Source organism: Drosophila mauritiana, unplaced genomic scaffold (assembly GCF_004382145.1).
Source record: "Drosophila mauritiana strain mau12 unplaced genomic scaffold, ASM438214v1 U_314, whole genome shotgun sequence".
NCBI classification, from domain to species: domain Eukaryota; kingdom Metazoa; phylum Arthropoda; class Insecta; order Diptera; family Drosophilidae; genus Drosophila; species Drosophila mauritiana.
Window position 1 is genome coordinate 1 of NW_022881454.1, and position 10000 is coordinate 10000.

The 10000-nt window shown below is 46.6% G+C and overlaps 1 non-coding gene and 1 pseudogene across 1 annotated transcript; both read right to left on the minus strand.

Moving 5' to 3' along the window:
* Nucleotides 1-65: 65 nt before the first annotated feature.
* LOC117149762 lies at nucleotides 66-8965 on the minus strand (annotated as a pseudogene).
* Nucleotides 8966-9306: 341 nt separating this feature from the next.
* LOC117149760 lies at nucleotides 9307-9485 on the minus strand. Its single transcript, XR_004460499.1, has one exon. It is a non-coding gene; the product is annotated as a 5.8S ribosomal RNA (ribosomal RNA).
* Between the last annotated feature and the right edge of the window lie 515 nt (nucleotides 9486-10000).

The following is a 10000-nucleotide window of genomic DNA, read 5'->3' on the forward strand; positions in this document are numbered from 1 at the left end:
ATATCATATGCTCACTAAATTGATGACGAGGTGTTTGTTTGGCTACAGGAAAAATCATTTATTTATCGAATCATCAAGCAAAGGATAAGCTTCAGTGGATCGCAGTATGGCAGCTGCTCAACCACTTACAACACCTTGCCTGTTACAAAAGTCGTTTACAATTGATTCTAGGCTTTGTCATTGTATTAAATAATGCTTTTATATGTAACTAGCGCGGCATCAGGTGATCGAAGATCCTCCTAATTTACTATGTTACATTACATTGGCATCACATCCATTGTCGTTTATAAAATAAATTATAAACTTTAAATGGTTTAGAAGCCATACAATGCAAATTGCCCCTTATTTATCATTGCAGTCCAGCACGGATACGACCTTAGAGGCGTTCAGGCATAATCCAACGGACGTAGCGTCATACCACTGTTCGCTCGAACAAGTATTGTGCCATTGGTCCGTACCTGCGGTTCCTCTCGTACTACGCAGGAATGCTGTCGCAACAACGTTTTGTCATTAGTAGGGTAAAACTAACCTGTCTCACGACGGTCTAAACCCAGCTCACGTTCCCTTGCATGGGTGAACAATCCAACGCTTGGTGAATTTTGCTTCACAATGATAGGAAGAGCCGACATCGAAGGATCAAAAAGCGACGTCGCTATGAACGCTTGGCCGCCACAAGCCAGTTATCCCTATGGTAACTTTTCTGACACCTCTTGTTAAAAACTCTTTAAACCAAAAGGATCGATAGGCCGAGCTTTTGCTGTCCCTGTGTGTACTGAACACCGAGATCAAGTCAGCATTTGCCCTTTTGCTCTATGTGTGGTTTCTGTCCGCACTGAGCTGGCCTTGGGACACCTCCGTTATTATTTGAGAGATGTACCGCCCCAGTCAAACTCCCTACCTGGCAATGTCCTTGAATTGGATCATACCTGAGTAATTGGAGTTATACCAAATTTTCAAATCAAAAATACATAAATGCATCGTTTTATTAAAGAATTTTTTTTGCGATTATATAACAAACTCGTGATTGGCTGTGGTTTCGCTAGATAGTAGATAGGGACACGACGACGACTTTTCAGATCTCTCCGAACTTGTTTTACGTGGCGTGTTCCACACTGAAGGATTACAACCACGACCCCTGAACACCCACAAGTGGTGCATGTATCAACATGGTGTATGTGTCTGGATACGCCAGACAAGCGTCCCGGACTAGAAGCTATAGCTATGTACATAGCGACCACCCCGGTAGCAATTCGAGTACTTGCTTGCCGGGCAAGCACTCCCCCTTGCTGAGGAGCGAGATCTACCTAAAATCTCTACTGATCTCTGGGTCACAGCACCCGAGTTTTGCGCAACCAGCACCGTAACTCAAACGTCGAACACGAAGGCTCTACCGCGATATGGGTACCAACCACAGCCACCACGATACTCCCACCAGGGGGCCTACCTCAATGTGCAGTCTTGGATAGCTGCACAACCCGTGGTACCGAAAGAGAGGCTCGGTGGGCCTCCTCCTTTTGCTCCGACAAGCAGGGTTAGAGGAACCTATGTGGAAGTATTCTCGCCCGCTAACCACACGGCGAAGTTGTTGGGCTAAACACCCCTCCTCCTACGGAACACTTCGTCCGCAAACCTGCCAGCCGTTGAGTCCTCTGTTGATCTTCCGGGATTCTTAAAAATGCGTTAAACGACCACCTGTCAGCAGGTAAGACGTCCTCATCGAGAATCCAAATCTTGGATCCCGATAGGCGAGAGTGACATATGGGATGAATTTATGCGTCACCCGTCCTGGTTCGCTGTCATCATCCCATCTGTTCTGCCAACTCTGCAGTAAGCACTCTTCTAGGCGATCTTCCTCTGCTTCCAGCTTAGACACGTAGTGTCCTCGTCGTATAGCCAGTCGCTCTCCTCCAGCGGGTATCCACGCTTCAGCTTGTATTGGACCGCTAAAAACTTACAGCCAAGTCAAGCGGGGGAGCTCCACCAGTACCTGCAGTGCCACTGTGGACGCTGTTCGGCATACCGAAGGCATCCAAGCAGGATAGCTCTGGCAGGAGGCTAGTCGTCTCCGGGCGGCTACTTGTTCGGCGTGTCATACCATACCGGGGCACCAAACAGCACACAAGGTGCCATGAGTCCGTCATATATGGTCCGCCTGGCTCGAGGACTGAAGCCCCAGTCGGCTCGAAGCACACGCGCCAATGCCAACGACTCCGGTCATCCGCTGGCGAAGCGAAGCTATGTGCGTGAGGAATTTCATTCCTTCACTGACCGTGATGCCAAGGTACCGACAGCTACGCACATACGGAAGGTTCGCTCCAGCAAACCTCACCGTAGGCGCACGTTCAAGGACCTTTCAGCAGCATTATTACCGTCTTGCTGGTCGAGACGGCAACGCCAACTTCCGCTCCCCACTCTTCTACGATGGACATCAGCTGTGCTCCTTTTTCCTCTAGCATAGCTCGGGAATTTCCCTCGACGAGAAGCAGCAAGTCATTCGCGGTATGCACTCAGCTGGCAATACGGCTGGAGACGCTGAAGCAGTACATTCCATCAGTAGTCCCAGATAAATGGGCCACTGATTGACCCCTGCGGGCAGCCTCTAGTTACCGGTACTTCCACAGTACCGGAACTGCTTCGGATCACTGCTCTTCGACCGGAAGAAAAAGCTCTGCCACAAGCCCATCTCCCGGCATCCCAAGTCGGCTAGTCGTCGGAGTGCAGCACTCCATTCGACGTTGTCGATGCTCCTTTGAATCCACGAATGTGCCGAGCACGTATTGCGCCGGGCTGGCACAAACACCGCTCTTCACGTGTCTCCAAGCATCCTCCACACATCGTCCTCGGCGAAATCCAACTGCCATCTGCAGCCTTCTGGAAGAACTTCTCTCACACGATTCACCATGATGGCCTCGAGCACCTTACCAAAGACTGGCAGCAAGCATATTCCTCTATATGAGGAGGGCTCACACTTGTCCTTATCTGGCCCTTTGAGCAGCGAGACAACTCGTGGGCACTTCCACTCGGCGGGAAAGTATCCTAACCGGATGCATCGGGAAAACAACGATGCTAGGTGCTCGGGTATGGCGCGCCAGACTGCCTTGCAGATAGTGCCATTGATGCAGTCCAAGCCGGGAGAGCGCCTGCTCTTCAACCGGGCAACACATGCATCAACCTCGAATTCTTCGAGGGCCGGTGTGACTTCCTCCGCGATGTCAGTCGGTGCTTCGGACTCCGCAACTGGGAAGAAATTGCGGAGGATCACTCGTGCACAGTCACCCCAATCAGTGATGAGCTCGCCATTCACGCGGAGGCACCCAATCTCCGTGCACTTTCTGCGGCCTCGGCAAATCTTGTAGACGCGCCCCCATGGGTCGTCGGCATGATCTCCCACGAAGCGTTTCCAGTCATCCATTTTTGACCTCCCAATGAGCTTCTTGTAGTTGGCTGAGGCCCGCCTCAGCTCGACCACTACACGCTCTATAGCGGCACCGTCATCACGACGCCTTCCATCTTGGAGTAGGCGACGAAGTCTCCGGACTTCGCGCATTGCAGCGCAGAGGTCGGCAGTCCACCAACGTGCTCTCCTGTTGGGCGATCGAATCGACTTTCTTCCCAGCGCAATATCGCATACATTATGTACTATACTGCGCAGGGTCGAAACTTGCTGGTCCAACGGCGACTCTGAGAAGTTCTCCGGAAGTTCGGCTGCTCTACTCACCATTTCCTCCTTGAACAATCGCCAACGTGCATTGGAGAAGTTCCAGGACGGCACAGGAGCTATGCTCTCAACTGCGCGCGCGGTAGTTGGTTCGGCCACAACAGTAATGATGTTGTGGTCACTCAATTCCCACTCGTCCACTCTCCACTCATATGTGGCCCACATAGATGCTGCCTCATTGACGATTGTCACGTCGATATCGCTAGTAGCTCTGTGATTATCGAACGTGTACACCTCTGTTGACTGGTTTAGGGCGGCGACTCTTGCCTCCAGCATCCACTCTGACAGCAGCTCACCCCGTCTGTAGTTAGCTTGCCCCTCGGCATGACGAGAGAGTTTGCTAAGCCACATGGGGGACACTGCATTCGCGTAGAGGCCCAGGATTGCGGGGGTTCTGATGGCCTGCAGCAGGACCGCATCCATGTACCGGAGGTACGGTTCCAGAGGTGCATCGAACTGGCAGTATGCGGCGCAAAGGAAGATTGAGTCAAATCTCCCTTTAACGACCAGACATACGCCATAATCCGTGGTGAGGGTCTCCACTGGCATACAGATGGCTTCCTGTTGATCTACTAGGATGGCTGCCTTCCCTCGCCGATCGGTGAAAATTCTCATTCCTTCAGGCAGCACATCATTCCGTCCCCGCCGAGATACGGCTCCTGCACCAGCGCGAACATAGACTCCGATCTCCTGAGTCGGACTCCGAGCTCGATGGTCGCAGCTCTGCCTCGGCCACAGTTCGCTTGGATGAAGCTAAACATTAATGTCTAGCTTGCACCCTCGCCAGCAACGCCCCGTATATCGGGCAAACGTTCGAGAGCATGTAATGCCCCGAGGGTTGCCCTCTGTGGCGGCAGTTCCGGCAGTCCACCGGGTTTTGGCACTTTGCCGCGGTGTGGCCTTGTTGCCCGCACTGGCGGCAAACATTGTCCTTCTGCCGGCATTCGCTGACCTTGTGGTCGAAACCCACGCATCTGTGGCAGGCGTATGTGCGGACCTGTGCTCGGCATCGGAATGAGAACCACTTGATGTAGACACGACCTACATCAAGCTTCGCCATCGCCCGGTCGTCTACCTCTAGCGTCACATTTACTGTGGTGCCGTCAGTTACCGACCACGCCTTGGTCAGCAGGTGCACGGACTTCTTAAACTGGGACATAGTCATTTCGCTGTCGAAGTTATTTCCATGGAGCTCCTGCATGAATTCCTCAGGGCCGATAGCTGTGTCGACGTCATAGACGACGACCTTCGGCTTCTCGGCCGCATTTCGTGCCACATTTAGCCCAACTTCAGCGAACCTCTTTGATGCTACCACCTTCTGCAGCTCTCCAACTGAAGGAGTACGAATGATCGCACCACCACCTCGACGGAGCTCACGTACCTCATGTACTCTGACTCCGAGGGAGGGTGCAACCATCGTTCGCACCTTTTCCGCTATAGCTTTCCCCGATAGCGCAGGGTCGTCGCACTTCACCACCGCTGACCACGTCTCGCGAACCTTGGTGGTCCGCGGGCAGCGATGGGTGCAACCTATGGCATCTGGGGAGCATTGGCGGCCGTATTCTTCAACGGATTCGACGACGGCGGCGGCAGTGGCGGCGGTGGCGGCATAGCGAGCCGCGTCTCCAGTTCTCCACACCGGAGCATTAACGCCAGCACCAGCTCATCGTAGCGGCTGATAGCATACGAGAGCTCTTCCGTGTCCACTTCTCCTAGGCTGCGGAAGCTGCTTCTCACCGTGCGCTGGGTGGCCGACAGCTCTGCCATCATGGCTGCTTGCCCAGCACGGGCGGCAGCGGTAGCGGCAGTGGCAGTGGTGGCAACAATTTTAGCAGCAGTGGAAACGGCGGAGGCAGCAGTGTGGTCGGCAGCAGGGGCAGCAGCAGGGGCAGCAGTAGGATCAGCAGTAGGATCAGCAGCGGTGGCAGCAGCGTGGGGGGGGGCAGCATCGATGGCAGCGTTTGCCGTAGCCGCCCGGGCGTCTTCCAGCGACGAAAACGCCTCCTCCAGTACACCAACGGGTTCTGGCACTCCATTCGATGCCTGGGCAACCAATTTCGCCTGCGTCGGCGCCGAGCTCTTAGAGGCCAGATGGCTTCTGCGCCTGCCTCGTCTGGACTTCCTCGAGGCACTACTTCCGCTCAAGGCACTCGGGCTGCTGTCGCTCTCCATCGGCATAACTCCGATGGTGGCTCCTCCTACCGTCGACGCCAGCAACCGTATGCTCGTTTGCTCAGTGACAAAAGGTAGATGCTCTAGAGCTCCACCTATCGGTAGAGTCTGGTAGCACAAAACTGTCCCTAGACACAAACCCTAGCAGTGACTGCCACCAATAAGCTTTTTGACAGCTGCTAAAAAAGCTTACTCGAAAAAACTTACTCGTAAGCTCGCCTCGCAGCACGTGCGGAGTGGAAAATTTTCAATAGTTTATTGTTAATAATTTCCAAACCGCTTGTTTTTAACACTCGACAATTTTCACTCGACTTCCGCGGAGCACTAAATCACCGATTTAATTACTTTCCAAACAAGGAAAACTTAGTTATTCGCAATCTGTACACGAGCGCAACGAAAACACGTCCGTCGTTAATCCATTCATGCGCGTCACTAATTAGATGACGAGGCATTTGACTCCCGCCGTTGACCCGCGCTTACTTGAATTTCTTCACTTTGACATTCAGAGCACTGGGCAGAAATCACATTGTGTCAACACCCGCTAGGGCCATCACAATGCTTTGTTTTAATTAGACAGTCGGATTCCCCAAGTCCGTGCCAGTTCTGAATTGATTGTTAATTTATAATCGTTATAATTGATAAGAACTAATTGGTTTAACCCAAATAGTATTCTTAAAATTTTAGCAAGAAAGTTCCACAATTGGCTACGTAACTAAACTATCCGGGGAACAAGTAACTAACATAAATGCTAGAAACTCTATTTACCCAGAACGAGCACATAAACCATGTTATTGTTTCCCAATCAAGCCCGACTATCTCAATCTTCAGAGCCAATCCTTATCCCGAAGTTACGGATCTAATTTGCCGACTTCCCTTACCTACATTATTCTATCGACTAGAGACTCTTCACCTTGGAGACCAGCTGCGGATATTGGTACGGCCTGTTGAGAAGTTTGCGTGTCCCCACCATAAATTTTCAAGGTCCGAGGAGAAAATATCGACACAACAGTATATGTCATGCTCTTCTAGCCCATCACCATATCTCTCTGCGAAAGACTTCCATGGTAGTACGGCTATAAAACAGAAAAGAAAACTCTTCCGATATCTCTCGACGGCTTCTTTATGGTCGTTCCTGTTGCCAGGATGAGCACGAGGCCCATATTTAATAACAAACGGATACTCAACAGGTTACGGAATTGGAACCGTATTCCCTTTCGTTCAAAATTATTCAAGTGTATTATATTCGCTTTGTTTATATGGTTAGGCATTTTTGTTTTACTTGAAAATTTTCGGCTTTCGCCTTGAACTTAGGACCGACTAACTCGTGATCAACCACTGTTCACACGAAACCCTTCTCCACTTCAGTCCTCCAAGGTCTCATTCGATTATTTGCTACTACCACCAAGATCTGTACCAATGGCAGCTCCATGCAGGCTTACGCCAAACACTTCTACGCATACCATTGTACCTTCCTACTCACTAAAGTTTCAAAATTTATATCACAAGTAATATAAATCATCTACTTTAGCGGTAATGTATAGGTATACAACTTAAGCGCCATCCATTTTAAGGGCTAGTTGCTTCGGCAGGTGAGTTGTTACACACTCCTTAGCGGATTTCGACTTCCATGATCACCGTCCTGCTGTTTTAAGCAACCAACGCCTTTCATGGTATCTGCATGAGTTGTTAATTTGGGCACCGTAACATTACGTTTGGTTCATCCCACAGCGCCAGTTCTGCTTACCAAAAGTGGCCCACTGGGCACATTATATCATAACCTTGAACTTCATATCAAGAAAGTTAAGGTTCTTACCCATTTAAAGTTTGAGAATAGGTTAAGATCGTTTCGACCCTAAGGCCTCTAATCATTCGCTTTACCAGATAAGATTATTTTATATAATATTAAAATGCACCAGCTATCCTGAGGGAAACTTCGGAAGGAACCAGCTACTAGATGGTTCGATTGGTCTTTCGCCCCTATACTCAATTCTGACAATCGATTTGCACGTCAGAACTGTTTCGGTCTTCCATCAGGGTTTCCCCTGACTTCAACCTGATCAAGTATAGTTCACCATCTTTCGGGTCACAGCATATATGCTCAAGGTACGTTCCAGTTAAAGGCATAAATAATATAAATATACATTATACATTACTATATAGAACGCCCCGGGATTGTTTTAATTAGCTATAAATAGCAAAAAACTAATCCCATTATTAGTCAAGTTAATTACGCTATTAGGTTTACATCCCAATAACTTGCACATATGTTAGACTCCTTGGTCCGTGTTTCAAGACGGGTCCCGAAGGTATCCTGAATCTTTCGCATTGTTAATCATACAAGAGCATATAATAAACACAAAAATCAATGATAATTATGCCATTATATAATTCCGAAAAATTAACGCTCTGTAATAATATAAATCTATCAGCACTTTATCAAATTAATAACATTTATTCTGTGTTAAAATGCAAGCAATTTAATTGGAATAAACTATAAGTTATATTTTATGATAAATTTGGGATATGCTAATAGATTACAATGTCCTTATATGGAAAAAATGCACATTATTCTTAATAATATTATTTAAATATTACAATTTTAATGATGAATTTTCCATAACGGATATTCAGGTTCATCGGGCTTAACCTCTAAGCAGTTTCACGTACTGTTTAACTCTCTATTCAGAGTTCTTTTCAACTTTCCCTCACGGTACTTGTTTACTATCGGTCTCATGGTTATATTTAGTTTTAGATGGAGTTTACCACCCACTTAGTGCTGCACTATCAAGCAACACGACTCTTTGGAAACATCATCTAGTAATCATTAACGTTATACGGGCCTGGCACCCTCTATGGGTAAATGGCCTCATTTAAGAAGGACTTAAATCATTCATTTCTCTTACTAGAATATTGACGCTCCATACACTGCATCTCACATTTGCCATATAGAAAGTGACTTGGTGCTGAACTGTTTTCTTTTCGCTCGCCGCTACTAAGAAAATCCTTGTTAGTTTCTTTTCCTCCCCTAATTAATATGCTTAAATTCAGGGGGTAGTCCCATATGAGTTGAGGTTGTATATATAACTATATTTTGCCATAAATTCTTTATATATAAATGATAAAACAATCAATTAAATTCGTTATAAATAGTTCCAATAGTTCTTGTAAGCAAAGTTATTTTTTATCCATTTAACGAACCAACGAAGAATAATAACAAAACCAAGATTTTTCTTTTTCCGAATCATTAATAAGAGACAATTATAGATTGATTGATTGTATAGATTGTTTTTCACATTCAAATGTGAGATAATGTTTTTCATTTCTTTTTTAATATTCTGAATAAAATCATTATTTAATCCAATAATATACCATATGCTTATAAAAAATTTATAAACAACTTAATTAGCATAGTCTTACAACCCTCAACAATATGTAGTCCAAGCAGCACTATAAAATTAATTAAAGTACATAACAGCATGGACTGCGATATGCGTTCAAAATGTCGATGTTCATGTGTCCTGCAGTTCACACGATGACGCACAGTTTGCTGCGTTCTTCATCGACCCATGAGCCGAGTGATCCACCGCTTAGAGTTTTATAATTCATTTTTATATAATATCAATATTGTTTTTATTGAAAGAAATTAAAAATACACCATTTTACTGGCATATATCAATTCCTTCAATAAATTTATTTTTATACCTAAAAATAAATGTTGCGATATGTCTTAGTTTCATATAAGCATTATGTATCATAATAATCTGGTTATGGTTTGCTATTTTGGGTGACACATACTGCAAAATTTGTATAAAACATTAACCTGATGGATGACAGGTACAAACATTGTATATTTTAGGTTGTTGCATTAGCCAACGTATGCTCATAACATAGATGAACAATACATATTCGCAACGCGTGTATATTATGGTCCATATACACACACACTTATTTCGATTACCACATTCAAAATTATTTTAATTTTAATTCGACTTCTACTTTCAAATTTTGTTTAGTTTCTTCGATTTCCATTTTCGAGAATTTGTTTTTATAGGAAACGCCATTGTAGTAGTAAGTACTGCCACAAATAGGCACAACAACATTAATAATGTT